Below are 18,393 nucleotides of genomic sequence, written 5' to 3'. Positions count from 1 at the left end.
CAGAATTTTTGTAGGCGGAGCGTAAGGTTAACATTGAGACCCTGATTGGTCAGATGAAAACACAGCCAGATAGCTTTTTTAAACTAACTTCGGTAAATGGTAGTAAGGAGAAGTTAGAGGAGAGTTGGTTCCGAGACGGAGAGCTGGATGGCTGCTACGCCGGCCGCTGCCGCCCTGACGCTGCCTAAACACCTACAAGGTAATGAACGCACGCGATGCCGCATTTTTGAGCGCATAAGGCTTCACTCAGAACTGCAGAAGTCTCATCTGTTACACCCCTTCTTTTTGCGTAATACTAGTGTCGATCGTTAATTAAAACTCATGGTGTTCACATTTGCCACTTGAAGTAAAGATCTGAAACGCGATGATTTTTCTTTTATATAGTTATTGAGAAGCCACATCAGCCACTGTAATTTACGACAAGTTAGATAAGTAATTAATGATAATTGAGGGTCACTGTAGACCATTTTGATAGTTTTCTCTTTTGTGAAACTTAATTAAAACCTAGATTATAGATGATATGGCATAGGTCATCCTTCGATCGAATGTAGAACTTGGAAACCCATTTAGGGAATATTCGTTCACATTTTTGTTGAACGCAGTTGGTTTTTACCATCCTGTATTAAAAACATTTCCTTTTATCAATAGTGCAATTTATAAACGATGTTTTGTGATTAGAATAAATTTCCAATGGTACACTTAACTGCTTTTTCGACGTTATTTTACCAGCTAACTAAAAATAGGAAAGCCTTGAACCCTTTCCACTATATTTAGTTAGAATTAAGATTCTTTTACAGGGAGTGCAGTGGAGCTGACGCTGAGATCATTTAGTATTTGGTTATATCATCGCTAGTCTCACTAAACTCTTCTGAATTCTACATGTCATGTGTGGTCTGGCGTCTCCTTACCAGCAACAGGTCCCAGGTTCAAACTAGTTCCCTAAAAAACACGCTCAGAGCGTCGTTGCGCGAAAGTGGATGGGAGACACGATATAGTACAATCAGACACCACCATGAATGTTTAGAATCTGCAGTACTTGTTAGCAGCAGACACAGTGGCTGCGCCAAAGACTGAGACGGCGTGGAGTTTTACAGTTATTTATTGAGCTTATTTTACAATATCTCCTTCGTCGTCGCTGCCCAGCCCTGCGGATCCTTCCGCCTGGCTGCTGCTTTGTAGATTCTCCGACAATGTGCGCAACGCGCGCCGGAGATCGCACTCGGAGTCTCAGGCCACCAGTGCTCCACAGTAGCCAGGATGCCCTGTGTTTGAGATGAACTCGTCGCTACTCGGTGCCCCCAGTACGGGCACGCTCACGAAGCAGCGTCACCGTGAGGTCAGCTGGCGACGCCTGCTGCACCGGCGGCTGGGAAGCCGTCAGTCGCGATGTCCGCTAGCACCCGTCATGGACGGACCACGCGCCGTGGGGCCGGGTTGCCGTGGAGTTCGGGCGTCAGTCCCCGGCAGCGCCTGTGCCCAAGACCGCGCTGCGGCCGGTCCTGCTGGAAATTCTCGCTTAGTTAGTCAGCCATGGTGCCGATCGGACTCAGGACGACCCCCAGAGCTGAAGTACACATCTGGCAGCGAACAGATGACTCCTGCGAGCTGGAACAGACTTCCGGAATCGTCACCTACGAAGATTGAACATTCGAACACGGACCACGTCCGTCCTCAGATCCGGACTGCTTCCTAATGGCTTCTGTCCGTTGCTGCCTGCGCTCCACTATTTATATCCGGCAGGAGGACGTTTTTTTACCCTCGGTGGCAGCTTCTTGTTATTGCTCCCGCAGTATATTGCAATGTAAATTAGCGTGCTGGCCTCACTTCTCCTTAGCGCTCTCCAGGCTTCACTCTGCGGTCGGTCTGCGTGCGTCCTTGCATCAGCCGGTTGGTGGACTGCAACTGTCAGCAAGGCTATCTGTGCCGCGCCTACTTCGCATTACCTCGTTCGCCGGCTACCTCTGTTTTGCCATTCTCCACTGCGTGAAGCAACGCTTACTACATGTGGCCCCAATACTTGTTATACTCCGGGACCTACAACTCTGCCACCTTGCGATCTACTATTATTTTATCTTGAAACTAACCGATTGTATTTCTTTTTAATTCTTTTTCTAAACATTCAGTTACTTTGCTACCAAGCTTCTTTTCTATTCTTTTTGTATTACTTTCCTTCCAGTCTACTTGCTAGTAATCATGCAATGTTAGTACAGAGCAACTTTATTTTTCTTATATAAAATTTGGATCTTGGGCATTGTGCTTGTATTGGGGTGTGAGGACTAGATTTATATTTTTCATTTTTGCGTCCAAAGGGTAGCGTAGCGGCGATACAGCCTTACCCAGTGTATATGCTGTTTGAAGGGTTTTCTGGTGTCCAACCGAATACGAATAAGAAGGTACAACAAAGCACAACTTGCTGAAAAATTGCGCGCTCACAGGTAAGGCCACTAAGAGACTTCGCCAACTCTCGGTGGTAGCACCAACGATATATGCCCTTCCAAACGAGATGCGACTTACAGTTAGCAACGTACCTCCTGGCACAGCGTCTGGCGGGCCACTACGACCCTTCCTGTGCAAATGTGTGTACCACATCCGGAATTACACGGACTTCATTGGCCGCTAACCTTACAAGAATCCGAGGTCATGATCAGGTTTGATGTCGTGTCTCTACCTACACAAATCCCTCTGGAGGAGTCTATCAACTCAATCAGAGAGAAATTCAGGGCAGAGCTGACACTACTTTCCAGGCATGTGTTAACATCGACCTTCTTCTTCTTCAACAGACAATAATACCAGCAGACATATGTAGTGGTAGGGGGGCCCTATCTTTCCGGTGGTAGCCAGAGAGTTTCGAATAAGTAGCCTTGGAAATCGCTAAACTGAGGCCTGTATGTTTCTCCCGACATGTGGAAGACGCGCCTGTAATCTGGCCACATGGAAAGGACCAACAACATCATCTAAATTGCATCCATAATAATGCACATTTCACAGTGGAAATCGAGAAATATTGACAAGTATCCATTCTTGATATCCGGGTGTAGCGCAGTTCACGTGGTTCGCTACGTCACAGTATGTACCGCAAGACCATACACATTGACCTGTACCAACCAGCTGCCACCATCCGGGTCAGCTAAATGGAGTGGTTAACACCTTGATACACAGAGCATAAACGATCTCAGACGAACAAAACCCATCAACGGAATTGAAACACCTGGTGACTATGTTTCGCAAGAATGAATACTGCAAGCGCCAAATCCAAAGTGCCTTCCGACAACAGAAGCGCGGAGGGGGCAGCGATGAAGGACTAACGGAAGAAGAGTAAAAAGGCTTTACATTTTCACGTTTTTTCAGCCAAAATGGCTCTGAGCACTGTGGAAATAAACAGAGGAGGTCATCAGTCCCCTAGAACTTAGAACTACTGAAACTAACCTAAGGACATCATACACATACATGCCCGAGGCAGAATTCGAACCTGCGTCCTTAGAAGTCGTGCGGTTCCAGACTGAAGCGCCTAGAACCGTTTCTCAGGCAATGGGTCGGAAATTCCATGCGGCTTTTCGCGGATGATGCTGTAGTATACAGAGAAGTTGCAGCATTAGAAAATTGTAGCGAAATGCAGGAAGATCTACAGCGGATAGGCACTTGGTGTAGGGAGTGGCAACTGACCCTTAACATAGACAAATGTAATGTATTGCGAATACATAGAAAGAAGGATCCTTTATTGTATGATTATATGATAGCGGAACAAACACTGGTAGCAGTTACTTCTGTAAAATATCTGGGAGTATGCGTGCGGAACGATTTGAAGTGGAATGATCATATAAAATTAATTGTTGGTAAGGCGGGTATCAGGTTGAGATTCATTGGGAGAGTCCTTAGAAATGTAGTCCATCAACAAAGGAGGTGACTTACAAAACACTCGTTCGACCTATACTTGAGTATTGCTCATCAGTGTGGGATCCGTACCAGATCGGGTTGACGGAGGAGATAGAGAAGATCCAAAGAAGATCGGCGCGTTTGGTCACAGGGTTATTTGGTAAGCGTGATAGCGTTACGGAGATGTTTAGCAAACTCAAGTGGCAGACTCTGCAAGAGAGGCACACTGCATCGCATTGTAGCTTGCTCGCTAGGTTTCGAGAGGGTGCGTTTCTGTATGAGGTATCAAATATATTGTTTCCCCCTACTTATAACTCCCGAGGAGATTACGAATGTAAAATTAGAGAGATTCGAGCGCGCACTGAGGCTTTCAAACAGTCGTTCTTCCCGCGAACCATACGCGACTGGAACAGAAAAGGGAGGTAATGACAGTGGCACGTAAAGTGCCCTCCGCCACACAGCGTTGGATGGCATGCGGAATATAAATGTAGATGTAGAAAAACAGGGAGACAATTGAGGCAACACAAGACCGACACAGTCTTCCGGCCACCAGCCAAGGCGTCCACCTAACGAGGAACGGTGAAAAGCAACGTCGGCCTCAAGTCGTATACAAAATTCAGTGCGGCTGTGCCAAATCGAGTAAAGGGCTATCAGGTCGTACGGTGCAAGTTCGATGCAAAGAATACCAACGCTACACCCGCCTAGGCTAGCCAAGCCAATCTACCCTATCAGAACATTTCATAAGCGCTGGACAGACAGCGAATTAAGACGAGATAAAAGTACGGCGTCCACAAATAACTACTCGGATTGCATCTTCAATGAAGCCATAGAACTTCGCGTAACAGACAACCTCGTCAACAGGGACACTGGTTACCAACTCAGTAGGGGCAACGGTCCAAGCGGACACGAGATAATCCCGCCAAGGCCGCCGAAGAGATACTACCCTCCCCCCCCCCCCCTACCCTCACCCCCGTCCCCCAGGCTACCACATCCGTTGCTTCCCCTACAGCCGGACACGCTGCGAGCCGTGGGAGCACGCAATCGTACCTGTACCTGCGAAGGATACTTACTAGCGGCAGAGAGCGGACGGACCATTGCATGAGTACTGCTGATGATGGCGAAATAGTTATTCGCCGAATTATCGTCGGTATTCGACAATCGTATCCGGCTCGGCACCCGAAACCGTTTTAACCGGAAAAATTATATTTTATCTTCTCAGCAGAATCCGAAAATATGTATGTTATTAATTGTAGTACACCGCACGAACGCTGCGTAACACTTGACTGTAATACAGCTTCGGTGCAGTAGCGCGATCAGTGCTTGTAACCTTTATAAATTGTGCAGGATGTTTCAGTGGAAGTATTTGCCTCTGTAACTTAAAAAGTGGTAGGTGAACGGAAAATTTATTGCAGTGTTCAACATTAGAAACGTTACACTTTCTGCGGGGCTATGAACGTAGTTTATTGTGTTGTTTTCCCAAAGAGTTGAACTAAACGGATAAAATTTTTGAAATGGAGCAACAGTGCACTGGAATCAATTTAAATCACATTCCTATCGCGTTTAGTTTGGGAGCTACAAATATTCATGCTGAATATAATGCAATGCCTCATCTATAGGACCTGCGGAGGAGATGTAACGGCGCCGGTATCACGGAGCTACAAACCTCCACGATGTACTGTCAGACTACGGACTGTTGCTTTACAAGACCATATACGCGAGAGCTCGAACCACACAAGCAAACGGACTTCGGTGTGCTCCAGTTACTGAGGTCGGAAGAAGGTGGCATACACGAGAAACGAGTGCGTTGATGTGCTGCTGATGCTCGGTGAATGCCAAAACGATTCCACTGAAGCAGCCACGGCGTATGCCGTGAGGTATTCTAGGAGAAGAGCTCCGGCAGCCATTACGTTCTTACGTGCTGAGCAACGACTTCGGGAAATGGGCAGCGTGGGAACGTGCGGCGGTAACAAATGAAACCTGCAAGAAGTGAAGAAACGGAGGTGTTTGTTTTAGCGGCAATACACAGCGATCTCCATATCATCTTACGAGACGTTGCTGCAGTCGCTGGCGTCAGCCCTACGTCTGTGTAGCGTATAGTACAGGGTCACAAGTTTCCCCCGTATCGTCTGTCACTGACCCAAGAGCTGTACTGGAACGATTTCAGTTGGATAGTTACTTTCTGTGAATGGACGATGCGTAACTTCACTCTGGACTCCTTACCAAGTACTATTTTCTCTGATGAGTCCACGTTCACAAATTATTGCGCAGTGAAGCAACATAAAATGTACTAATGGGCCACAGACAATCCTCGGTGGTTACTACCTGTCGTACAGTGACGTCGGTGGTCTATTAACGTACGGTGTGGAATCATTTGGAATGAAATCATCGTCAACACTATTTCACAGGTACACGGTCAGTTGAAATGTGCCGCGCTTTTATAGTCGACAGTTTGAATGCTCTCCTTAAACATGTGTGTCTAGACATTAGAGTCCATATGTGGCATGTAGAAGGAATCTCAACTTTGGTCCAGTCATAATAAGAGCCAGCATTCAATGTCTGGTATCAAAAATATACAGATACGAGGCACTGGATGCTGGCTCCTATTTTGACTGAACCAAAGGTGGGAATCCTCATACACGCCGGTCAAGTGGCCTGAAGATTGCGTAATATATCGTCGAAACTAATAGTCCAATAATATAACATCTGAAATGAGTTTTGTTTGACATTCTGTATTGAGCAGCCGAGATCGCGAAACCGTCGGTGAAAAGACTGACATAGAGAGACTACTGTGTTTATGTTTGTAGTTCCTGCGTTCCTGCGCAGTTCTCTTCTCAAGTCCCGGATGTACTTACGAATTACGTTGTTCATTTGTGATACGTATTAATTTGTTTTTATCTTTCATACTCCAAATGGTTCAAATGGCTCTGAGCACTATGGGACTTAACATCTATGGTCATCAGTCCCCTAGAACTTAGAACTACTGAAACCTAGCTAACCTAAGGACAGCACACAACACCCAGTCATAACGAGGCAGAGGAAATCGCTGACCTCTCCGGGAATCGGAAGCGTGGGAAGCGAGAACGCTACAGCACGACCACGAGCTGCGGACGTTCATACTCCACATCCTATGCATATAACCTAGTTCAGTCTTATCTAATCAAGGCTAATCTAGCAACTTAACTGGAGAGAGAGCTTTCAGCATATCCATCCTAAAATATTAGTTGCGGTCAGTAGACATTCCTCCACGATTAGAGCTTCAGTCTGTTCTAACTAATATCATCTGTGCTAAAGAGGAGTATAAAACTAAAATGATATAGGAATCACAGAATGTATTCCGATGACAACTCAATATCACTAAATTCTTGCATACACTGTCCGTGTTTCTTGTTCTTCTTGTGCTTCTGTCTCGCATCGGCCAAGAGGCTGGTATGGCTTTGAATGGAACTGACACGTATCCGTGGTTTATGGGGAGCTTCTTTAATGAATAATCAATACGTCTTTTTTCCGGGTTCGAACACCGGGCACCTTTTGAATTTTGAATAAATGTTATCAGCAGTGGGTGGCCGAAGACTTTCGGCATAAGAAGTCTCCCTCATTCTCGCAAAGACCTTGGGAAAGAGGGTGGAAGAACAGTCAGAAATCCAAGGCACTCCAGGATTAGAAGACATGAAAACCACAATGCAAACTCAATCTAGATATAGCGAGTGCCAGCAGTGTGATATAGAAAGAAGTATTTCTGTTCAGCTGGGTGTAGCGTAAAATCAACAGCCCCTTTAAGGGTATAACAGGAGTGGGATACGTTAAGAATACTAAGTTGGGGCTGAGAGTGCGTTCTGTGAATTGTTCAGTGATAGGGCTCTTTTCTCTTCAGATGTACATGGTGACGTCACAAGCACAAGATGAAGACATAGACATAGATTATGAGGACACTGAATGGGTAATTTAGTTCTTACTGATGTAATAGTCGCAGTGGACAGGAATAGATTTGTAGAGGAAGGAGTAGAAGAAATGGTTACAAGAGAACATGGGCTTGGTACCAGGAATGAGAGAGGGGAGAGACTACTCCAGTTCTACAATAAATTTCAGCTAGTAATAAAGAATACTCTTTTCATGAATCGCAAAAGGAGGTGGTATACTCGGAAAAAGGCCAAGACATACGGGAATACTTCAGTTACATTACATTATGGTCAGGCATAGATTCCAAAATCAGCTACGGAATTGTATGGCGTACCCAGGAGCACATGTGGATTCTGATCGTAATTTAGTAGTTATGAAGGACAGGGCTGAAGTTTAAGAGGCCAGTCAGGAAGAATCAATGCTCAGAAGAAGTGGGGCACGGAAGTAATAAGAAAGGAAGAGAAGCGGTTGAGGTTCTCTGACATTCAATATATTTCAATAAGAACTAGATAAGAAGGGAGTTCAGTGAGACGAACGGACGTCTCTAAAAAGCGAAATCATAGAAGCTGGAAAGAAAAACATGGGTGCAAAGAACGTTGATGGATGAAAGAAGCAAGTACAAATATGTTCAAGGAAATTCAGGAATACAGAAATACAAGTCACCTAAGAATAAAATGTATAAGAAGTGAACTGACGGTTAGATGAAACGACTTCATGAGAAATATGAATAAATCCAAAAAGAAGAAAACTGTCGGAAGAACTAACGTAGCATGTAAAAATGTCGGTGAAATTGAAAGCAAGGGTGGTAGCATTAAGAGTTCAACGAGAATCCCACGGTTATATGTTAAGAAGATTACTTTGAGTAACTTATCTATTACACGATAGAAGAAGAAACAAGTGATCCAATACAAGAGATACAGCATTATAAACAGAATTTAAAAGAGCTTTGGAAGGTTTAAGAACAAATAAGGCAGAAGAATATTGCAAATGGGATGGACTGAGAACGTATGCAATCAGGAATTTCTATGTAGAATCGACGAGAAAATAAATATATGGAGGACACTGACAGAAAAAGAACAGGGTGGCAGGACATCTGTTAAGACATCACAGAATGGCTTCCACGGTACTACATGTAGCTGCAGCGGATAAAAACTGTAGAGGAAGACAAAGATCCGAATGCATCCTGTAAATAACTGGGGACCTATATTGTAAGTGCTAACTCTGGCGGGAGTTAAGCAAGAGCCCGGTATTCGTCTACCTATCCTCGTTACTGCGCTAGGCTGATCTTATCCTGGACCTTCGGACCATTCTCTTTAACTCACATGGCTCTCCGACATGGCTGCGTACTCTCTTCGTTTACTCATTATAAATATTCTTTGAGTGGCAGGTCGCTTCGTTCCTAAACGTCTCGACACGCCTTTCACATATGGACATGCGTCCTTCGCTCCCATCTGCTGATTCACGGCAGTTCCACAAAACCGGCTAAAACAAGTTTTCCGAAACTGGCGAAGTTGCTGCTGCCCTCTCTTCAACTTCTTCCCGCCGCGAGGGACGGGAGGCCGCAGGCTGTGCGAAACGAGTCACGTTGCTCGAAACGGGGAAGAATCGAATGGAACTAGAAGTTAAGGATGAAGGATCGGACCGCTATCTGAAACGATACGGAGCAATATCACATAAGGGCGCGCCACTGGCACTCTTCTCGCTGCTGCAAACGCTCTGAAGTGCAATAACCTTAATGGCTAAGCTCCAATTTAAAGGACAGCAAATTGTGCAGCAACTGAGAAAAATAGAGTTTCCCATCAGTAACATGACAGCTAGAAATATCAGAAAGTGAGTCGTTATAGATTTACTAAAACTACTAGCTGAGAGATCAGAGATTGCATGACCTTTTATTTCTTTATATATATTCTATTAGTACCCTCCCCCTCACTCCTCTCTCTATCCACCTCCTCCTCTTCTTTCCCTCTACCCATTCCCTCTCTCTCTATCCATCTCTTCTCTCTGTGTTCCTACCCATTCTCCATTTCCCTTTCTGTCACTTCCAACACTCCATCTCCACCATCCCCCTCTCTCTCCTCAAATTGTGCAGCAGCTGAGAAAAATAGAGTTTCCAGTGAGTAACATGACAGCTACAAATATCAGAAAGTGAGCCGTTAAAGATTTACTAAAACTACTAGCTGAGAGATCAGACATTGCATGACCTTTTAGTTCTTTATATATATTCTATTACTACCCTCCCCCTCACTCCTCTCTCTATCCACCTCCTCCTCTTCTTTCCCTCTACCCATTCCCTCTCTCTCTATCCATCTCTTCTCTCTCTGTTCCTACCCATTCTCCATTTCCCTGTCTGCAACTTCCAACACTCCATCTCCACCATCCCCCTCTCTCTCTCGACGTCCTCAACCAACACTCTCTGAGTATTTCGTCATTCTCTTCTATCCACTTCCTCCTCCACACTCTGTCAATATGCTTCTTCCCCCTCTCTCTGTATATTTCCAGCTCCTCCTCACCCTGTTCGTTTCCTCCCCTTTCCTTTCTGTGTCCGTGTACGCCCCTTCCCTCTCACCACCTTCTCTTGCCTTTTTCTGCACATTTCTTCCTCCTCCTTTGCTTGTTTATGTCTTCCACCCCCTCTCTCTTCGTTATTCTTCTTCCCCCTGTCTCTGTCTATCTCCTCCTCTTACCTTCTTACCTTTCTCTGCCGATCTCCCCATCTCCTTCTCTTTGTCCATTAACCCCTTTCATGTGACTGTCCATTCCTCCTCCTGCTACCTGTGTCTATCTCTTCCCTCCTCCTGGTTGTCTGTACACCTCGTCGTTCTCCCTTCTCTCTCCACGTTATCAGTCAACGCAACACGAGGCTGGTAGGTTTTATCCCAACAGTAGTGCTTTCCAGATTGTAACTAGTATGTGTACCAAATTTGACGTACTCGTTCCATTGCTTTCGGGTGACCATTTTAATGTTTATAAGGTAGTATCTCCTTGACTATGTGCTGTACAATGATGTAAAGCAGTAAAGCAGTAATAAAGTAAAACTTCATTCATGATAAAGAAGTAATGAAGTAAAACGTCATTAGTAATGCGACAGTTTCTCAAGCATCTCAGCCTAAATAATATGACCACCCGCTTAATAGATTGTTTGTCCGTCTTTGGAACGAGGTACATCACTGATTCTACGTATGAAGGATCCGACAGTTCGTTTCCCGGTTTGTGGAGATATGTGACACTAAATTTATTGTTACAGGTCATGTAATTCACATAAATAACAGGCCGCTGATCCGCTTACGCGTTGATGGCACCTGATAGCGACACGGGTCGGTGCGATGGTATTTACATCAAACAGATTTGGTAGTCGAGACATCAATGTGAGTTCACTATAATTCCACCAGACCATTGTAACACGGTTTTGGCCCCGATACACGGACTGTTCTGCTGCTGAAAGACGACATCGCTGTCGAGGAAGACTGAAACATGAAGGGATTCAGATGCCTCAGAACTGCAGCTTGTCTTCCATTACTACCTAGCATAACAAAAATGTGATTTATACGAAGAGCCGACACGTTTCTGTCTATCGACAGTCGAACGCGGATGGTTCCGTGCCAACTGCAGTAGATGTCGTTGGGTCAACATATTGTTTATGAAAGTGTTATTAGTATTTTTCTTTTATAGAAAAATGAGGTAAGTACCAAATATTTGTGAAAGATTCTAAACTTCAGCAGCTGACTAAAATCTGTTTGTTTTCTTGGTTATCGCAATCAAGGAACTTAAATATAATAACAAATATTTGCTGCCTATAATTTTAAATATTTGGAAATATTTAAGAAAAAGGACTTGACAGAATTGCCTAAGCTGTGATTCAGCCATTCGACAAGAGTTTTTGCTCGGCAGCTTTTGAACACATTCGTGCTGCTCTTGAAGCATACGCTTGATGTTTTATTTCCCTTAGTTGTTTGCAGGAAACCTGAATGTGACAAGACCTTCAACTTCCATATTGGCCGGCAGCGAGTTTCTCAAAGGGAAGATTGACTTCTCTTTGCAGTTCGTAAGACGCAGAAAGTCCACAGCTCGTGATCGTGCGTTAGCGTTCTCGCTTCCCACGCCCGGGTTCCTAGGTTCGACTCCCGGCGGGGTCAGGGATTTTCTCTACCTCGTGATGACTGGGTGTTGTGTGCTGTCCTTAGGTCAGTTCGGTTTAAGTAGTTCTAAGTTCTAGGGGACTGATGACCATAGATGTTATGTCCCATAGTGCTCAGAGCCATTTGAAATATTTAGAGGCGACTCTGAGGATAAAGTCCTGAATTTGATAATGCCTTTTCCATATTGGCCAGCTCCGGTATGGAGTGCCTGCAAGGGGTGACTGGCTCCTCTCTGCAGCTTGTAGGGGGCAGCAAGAACCTCTGCTACTCTGAGGATGAAGTCTTGTTGAGAAAGCTTTTAGGTAAGTAACATACAAATTGTGAGAACATGGATCATGACAAGGTCAAGAATACTGTAAAGGACAAGCACAGGCCATCAGTGGGTACCAACTTTGACACTGTAGTGTCTAGACATTTGGTCAACTTTATCGACTCCACCCTTAGTCTCGTTATAAAACTTTATACATTCTGGAAGTTTCTTAACAGTATTCTCATTCATCTGACATCGATCACCTATTTTACTCAGAATACGGATATTTTTTCCCTTGGTAGGCCGCGAGAAGATCGTCACCTGACTTGTGAATATGTTGCATACAATGTGTCGTCTCAATTTCGCACTGCAAGGAGGACATCCTTGAGTGATCTACGAAGAGCGCCAACTAAACTTGTTCCCTTTTCTCTTGCCCATATGCCTGTTCCACGGAAGTGAAGAAGTTGTCAGTAGAAATGTTCCGTAAGATCGACGCCCCTCACATTTGGTGTCGTGTAAGAGAACTGTTAGCAATGCCTCAGACAGCAGTGTAATAGGGCACGGTGGGGAAGGGGGCAGGGGGTTGGTGTTCCCTACTGTATAATACACTATTCTGTAGGTTCCATGCATCTCTCCGTAGGTATGCATGTCACCAGTCCATAGAAAATGGAAAGCCACGCTCATATAAAATATTATTCGATCTCCGCTTACTACATATTTATCACGTTCTTTTTGGTCAAAAGTCTCATCACATACCCTAACATCTCGTGAATAACCTTGAGGCACGCCCAGAAACTATTTAGTGTCTGAAAACCGGTAATCCTGATATTAAATTGCGTTAAAACGCGTATGGGTCAAAAATGACCCACATGGTATTACTGGTATAAGATGGATGATGAAATTGGGGTGAGTTGTAGAATACCATATGTGATGAAAAGTGATGGGAGCGTTTGGTCATGCGATGATTATGGAAAAGCTGCGGATCTCGGAAAACCATCTTGGGTCAAAAATGACCCTCATCGTACTTCTAGTGTTAAAATTACTTGAAATTAGAAGGGTGACATATCAGCGTCTGCTAACGCAATGATTAGTGCATACTCATCTACCACGGGTAGGTTGCCTTCGACAAAATTTATGTTACAAATTCACTCTGATGCGATCAATGTAAAACAGAGAATACTCGTACACTTTGCAAGAAAAATGGCATGGGGCAATAAATTACCATGAGTTTGAACGCCCGATGACGATATACACAATCACTCAGAAGCGATTTAATATAACACTTCTAATTCTATATTAACACAGTTATGGACTTACGATAACTAGCATCAATAAAGATACAAGACTTAACTCCACTCAGGTGTGAAGGAACCGTTACTTCCAGGATTCCAAGCCGGGTGTTAGTGCCTCCGATCTATACAGGTGGTCATAAGGTGCCGTAAAATTTAAACTTCCATAGCTGGCCGTGGTCTAGGGGATGCCGGCACGGTAGCTCAGCGTGTTCGGTCAGAGGGTTACGTGCCCTCTGTAATAAAAAAAAAAAAAAAAAAAAAAAACTGAGTCAATCGATCAACAACGAACATAAATGGATGTCTTACGACGTCCGCCCCGAGCAGATGCAACGAACAAAAGCGACCAAAATGAGATTAAGAAAAAAAGGGGGGTAGCGTCTTCGATTCGTAATGAAAACGTCTTCGGTCCCGGGTTCGATCCCCGCCACTGCCTAAATTTTGATAAATAATCAGCGTTGGCGGCCGAAGACTTCCGGCATAAGCCGTCAGCGTCATTCTGCCAACGGCCTTGTCAAAGAGGGCGGAGGAGCGGATAGAGGTTCAGGGCACTCTCTTGTCCTAGGTTTGGGAAATTGCCCCTAAAGGCGGAAGAATCAGCAATGATGAACGACATGAGGATGCGGAAGGCAATGGAAACCACTGCATTAAAGACACGTAACGTGTATCCACAGGACATGTGGCCTGTAGTTGAAGAAGTGTCATGATGATCTCTCCATTGGCAAAAGATTCCGGAATAGTGCCCCATTCGGATCTCCGGGAGGGGACTGCCAAGGGGGAGGTTACCATGAGAAAAAGATTAAATAATCAACGAAAGGATAACGTTCTACGAGTCGGGGCGTTTAATGTCAGAAGCTTGAATGTGGTAGGGAAACTAGAAAATGTGAAAAGGGAAATGCAAAGGCTCAATCTAGATATAGTAGGGGTCAGTGAAGTGAAGTGGAAGCAAGACAAGGATTTCTGGTGAGATAAGTATCGGTTAATATCAACAGCAGCAGAAAATGGTATAACAGGTGTACGATTCGTTATGAATAGGAAGGTATGTCAGAGGGTGTGTTACTGTGAACAGTTCAATGACCGGGTTGTTCTAATCAGAATCGACAGCAGACCAACACCGACAACGATAGTTCAGGTATACATGCCGACGTCGCAAGCTGAAGATGAACAGATAGAGAAAGTGCAATGCGGTATGTAAAAGGGGAAGAAAAGCTAATAGTCATGGGCGACTGGAATGCAATTGTAGGGGAAGGAGAAGAAGAAAAGGTTACAGGAGAATATGGGCTTGGGACAAGGAATGAAAGAGGAGAAAGACTAAGTGAGTTCTGTAAAAAGTTTCAGCTAGTAATAGCGAATACCCTGTTCAAGAATCACAAGAGGAGGAGGTATACTTGGAAAAGGCCGGGAGATACGGAAGATTCCAATTAGATTACATCATGGTCAGACAGAGATTCCGAAATCAGATACTGGATTGTAAGGCGTACCCAGGAGCAGATATAGACTCAGATCACAATATAGTAGTGATGAAGAGTAGGCTGAAGTTCAAGACAATAGTCAGGAAGAATCAATACGCAAAGAAGTAGGATACGGAAGTTCAAAGGAATGACGAGATACGTTTGAAGTTCTCTAACACTATAGATACAGCAATAAGGAATAGCGCAGTAGGCAGTGCAGTTGAAGAGGAATGGACATCTCTAAAAAGGGCCATCACAGAAGTAGGGAAGGAAAACATAGGTACAAAGAAGGTAGTTGCGAAGAAACCATGGGTAACAGAAGAAATACTTCAGTTGTTTGATGAAAGGAGGAAGTACAAACACTTTCCGGGGAAATCAGGAATACAGAAATACAAGTCGCAGAGGAATGAAATAAATAGGAAGTGCAGGGAAACTAAGACGAAATGGCTGCAGGAAAAATGTGAAGACATCGAACAAGATATGATTGTCGGAAGGACAGACTCAGCATAAAGGAAAGTCAAAACAACCTTTGGTGACATTAAAAGCAACGGTGGTAACATGAAGAGTGCAACGGGAATTCCACTGTTAAATGCAGAGGAGAGAGCAGATAGATGGAAAGAATACATTGAAAGCCTCTATGAGGGTGAAGATTTGTCTGATGTGATAGAAGAAGAAACAGGAGTCGATTTAGAAGAGATAGGGGATCCAGTATTAGAATCGGAATTTAAAAGAGCTTTGGAGGACTTACTGTCAAATAAGGCAGAAGGGATAGATAACATTCCATCAGAATTTCTAAAATCATTAGGGGAAGTGGCAACAAAACCACTATTCACGTTGGTGCGTAGAATATATGAGTCTGGCGACATACCATCTGACTTTCGGAAAAGCATAATCCACACAATTCCGAAGACGGCAAGAGCTGACAAGTGCGAGAATTATCGCACAATCAGCTTAACAGCTCATGCATCGAAGCTGCTTACAAGAATAATATACAGAAGAATAGAAAAGAAAATTGAGAATGCGCTAGGAGACGATCAGTTTGGCTTTAGGAAAAGTAAAGGCACGAGAGAGGCAATTCTGACGTTACGGCTAATAATGGAAGCAAGGCTAAAGAAAAATCAAGACACGTTCATAGGATTTGTCGACCTGGAAAAAGCGTTCGCCAATATAAAATGGTGCAAGCTGTTCGAGATACTCAAAAAAGTAGTGGTAAGCTGTAGGGAGAGACGGGTAATATACAATATGTACAACAAACAAGAGGGAATAATAAGAGTGGACGATCAAGAACGAAGTGCTCGTATTAAGAAGGGTGTAAGACAAGGCTGTAGCCTTTCGCCCCTACTCTTCAATCTGTATATGGAGGAAGCAATGATGGAAATAAAAGAAAAGTTCAGGAGTGGAATTAAAATAAAAGGTGAAAGGATATCAATGATACGATTCGCTGATGACATTGTTATCCTGAGTGAAAGTGAAGAAGAATTAAATGATCTGTTGAACGGAATGAACAGTCTAATGAGTACACAGTATGGTTTGAGAGTAAATCGGAGAAAGACGAAGGTAATGAGAAGTAGTAGAAATGAGAACAGCGAGAAACTTAACATCAGTATTGATGGTCACGAAGTCAATGAAGTTAAGGAATTCTGCTACCTAGGCAGTAAAATAACCAATGACGGACGGAGCTAGGAGGACATCAAAAGCAGACTCGCTATGGCAAAAAAGGCCTTTCTGGCCAATATAAGTCTACTAATATTAAATACCGGCCTTAATTTGAGGAAGAAATTCCTGAGGATGTACGTCTGGAGTACAGCATTGTATGGTAGTGAAACATGGACTGTGGGAAAACCGGAACAGAAGAGAATCGAAGCACTTGAGATGTGGTGCTATAGACGAATGTTGAAAATTAGGTGGACTGATAAGGTAAGGAATGAGGAGGTTCTACGCAGAATCGGAGAGAAAAGGAATAAGTGGAAAATACTGATAAGGAGAAAGGACAGGATGATAGGACATCTGCTAAGACATGAGGGAATGACTTCCGTGGTACTAGAGGGAACTGTAGAGGGCAAAAACTGTAGAGGAAAACAGAGATTGGAATACGTCACGAAAATAATTGAGGACGTAGGTTGGAAGTGCTACTCTGAGATGAAGAGGTTAGCACAGGAAAGGAATTCGTGGCGAGCCACATCAAACCAGTCAGTAGACTGATGACCAAAAAAATAAAAAAAAATAAAAAAAACTGGCCGTTGAACTTTCCGACCAGGCTGTTACGATGTTCGTAGGTACGGGCTTTTAGTACTATGAACTGGAGGGTAGCTGTAATTCACAACAGTGCGTGGACTTAAATGCGTATGAGAAATTTGTGTATAAGAAGCGTGCGTGAGGCCTGATCCTATTTTATGCCATTCCTAATTACCATAATCTTCATTTGATTATCTGCTTTGGAGCCGGTTTCTGATTTTGAAATGTCTCTTTCACCACCATTATTCTGATTTCGGTGTCCTGTTGACAATGCATATCTTCTCCAGTCCAGCTTCCCAGATACTTGAGTGCTCTCACCTATGGTTCCCAGCCCTAACGCATACTTATCTCTTCTCTTCTTTAGGCCCACAACCATGTATTTCGTTTCCTTTTTAGTTTCGTAGAGTATGCTGACCAGGCTTTATTCAGATCATTTAACATTTGAGTGAGAGTCTCCCCATTTAATATAAGAACTACCGTGACATCTGCGAATCTTATGAATTGTATATTCTGTCCACCTATCCTGACGTCTCTTTTCCCATACAAACAATTTTCCCCTATTTTGTCTAAATAAATGTAAAATAGGTTCGACGGAAGGCAACAGAACGGCCCTGTCTGACTCTTCTCTCCATCTTGCTGTCCTCCAAGGTCTCATTTACTGATCAAATGTTCAAATGTGTGTGAAATCTTATGGGACTTAACTGCTAAGGTCATCAGTCCCAGAGTTTACACACTACTTAACCTAAATTATCCTAAGGACAAACACACACACCCATGCCCGAGGGAGGACTCGAACCTCCGCCGGGGCCAGCCGCCCAATCCATGACTGCAGCGCCCTAGACCGCTCGATTTACTGTCCATTCCCTTGCCTTCTCACTCAAGTATGTTCTGCAGTCACTGATCTCCTCCCACCATTCCCTTCCTTATCAGGTTATCTCATTGCACTATGTCAAAGCCGTTTTAGGAGTCAATGAACGACACAAATACTTCTCCGCGCTTTTCTATATATTTTTCAGCTGTAGTCCCTAGAGGTCCAGTGGCTATCGTGTGTTCTCTCCACTTCGGAAACCATATTGCTCCTACGCTAGTCCTTCTTCCCGCGTACTGTTGTAGCCTTCTATTAAAACCTCTAAGTGCTTTTCTGTCTGTAATGATGCGCTGATAATATTATGTTGCTCATAGTTTTTAGAATTCATCCTCTTTGGTAATGGGACTTTTATGTATACAAGAAAGTCCTCCGGGCATACGCCTTTGTTACAGAT

The sequence above is a fragment of the Schistocerca gregaria genome, chromosome 5, assembly GCF_023897955.1.
Source record: "Schistocerca gregaria isolate iqSchGreg1 chromosome 5, iqSchGreg1.2, whole genome shotgun sequence".
NCBI classification, from domain to species: domain Eukaryota; kingdom Metazoa; phylum Arthropoda; class Insecta; order Orthoptera; family Acrididae; genus Schistocerca; species Schistocerca gregaria.
Note: the sequence above shows the minus strand (reverse complement) of the source record.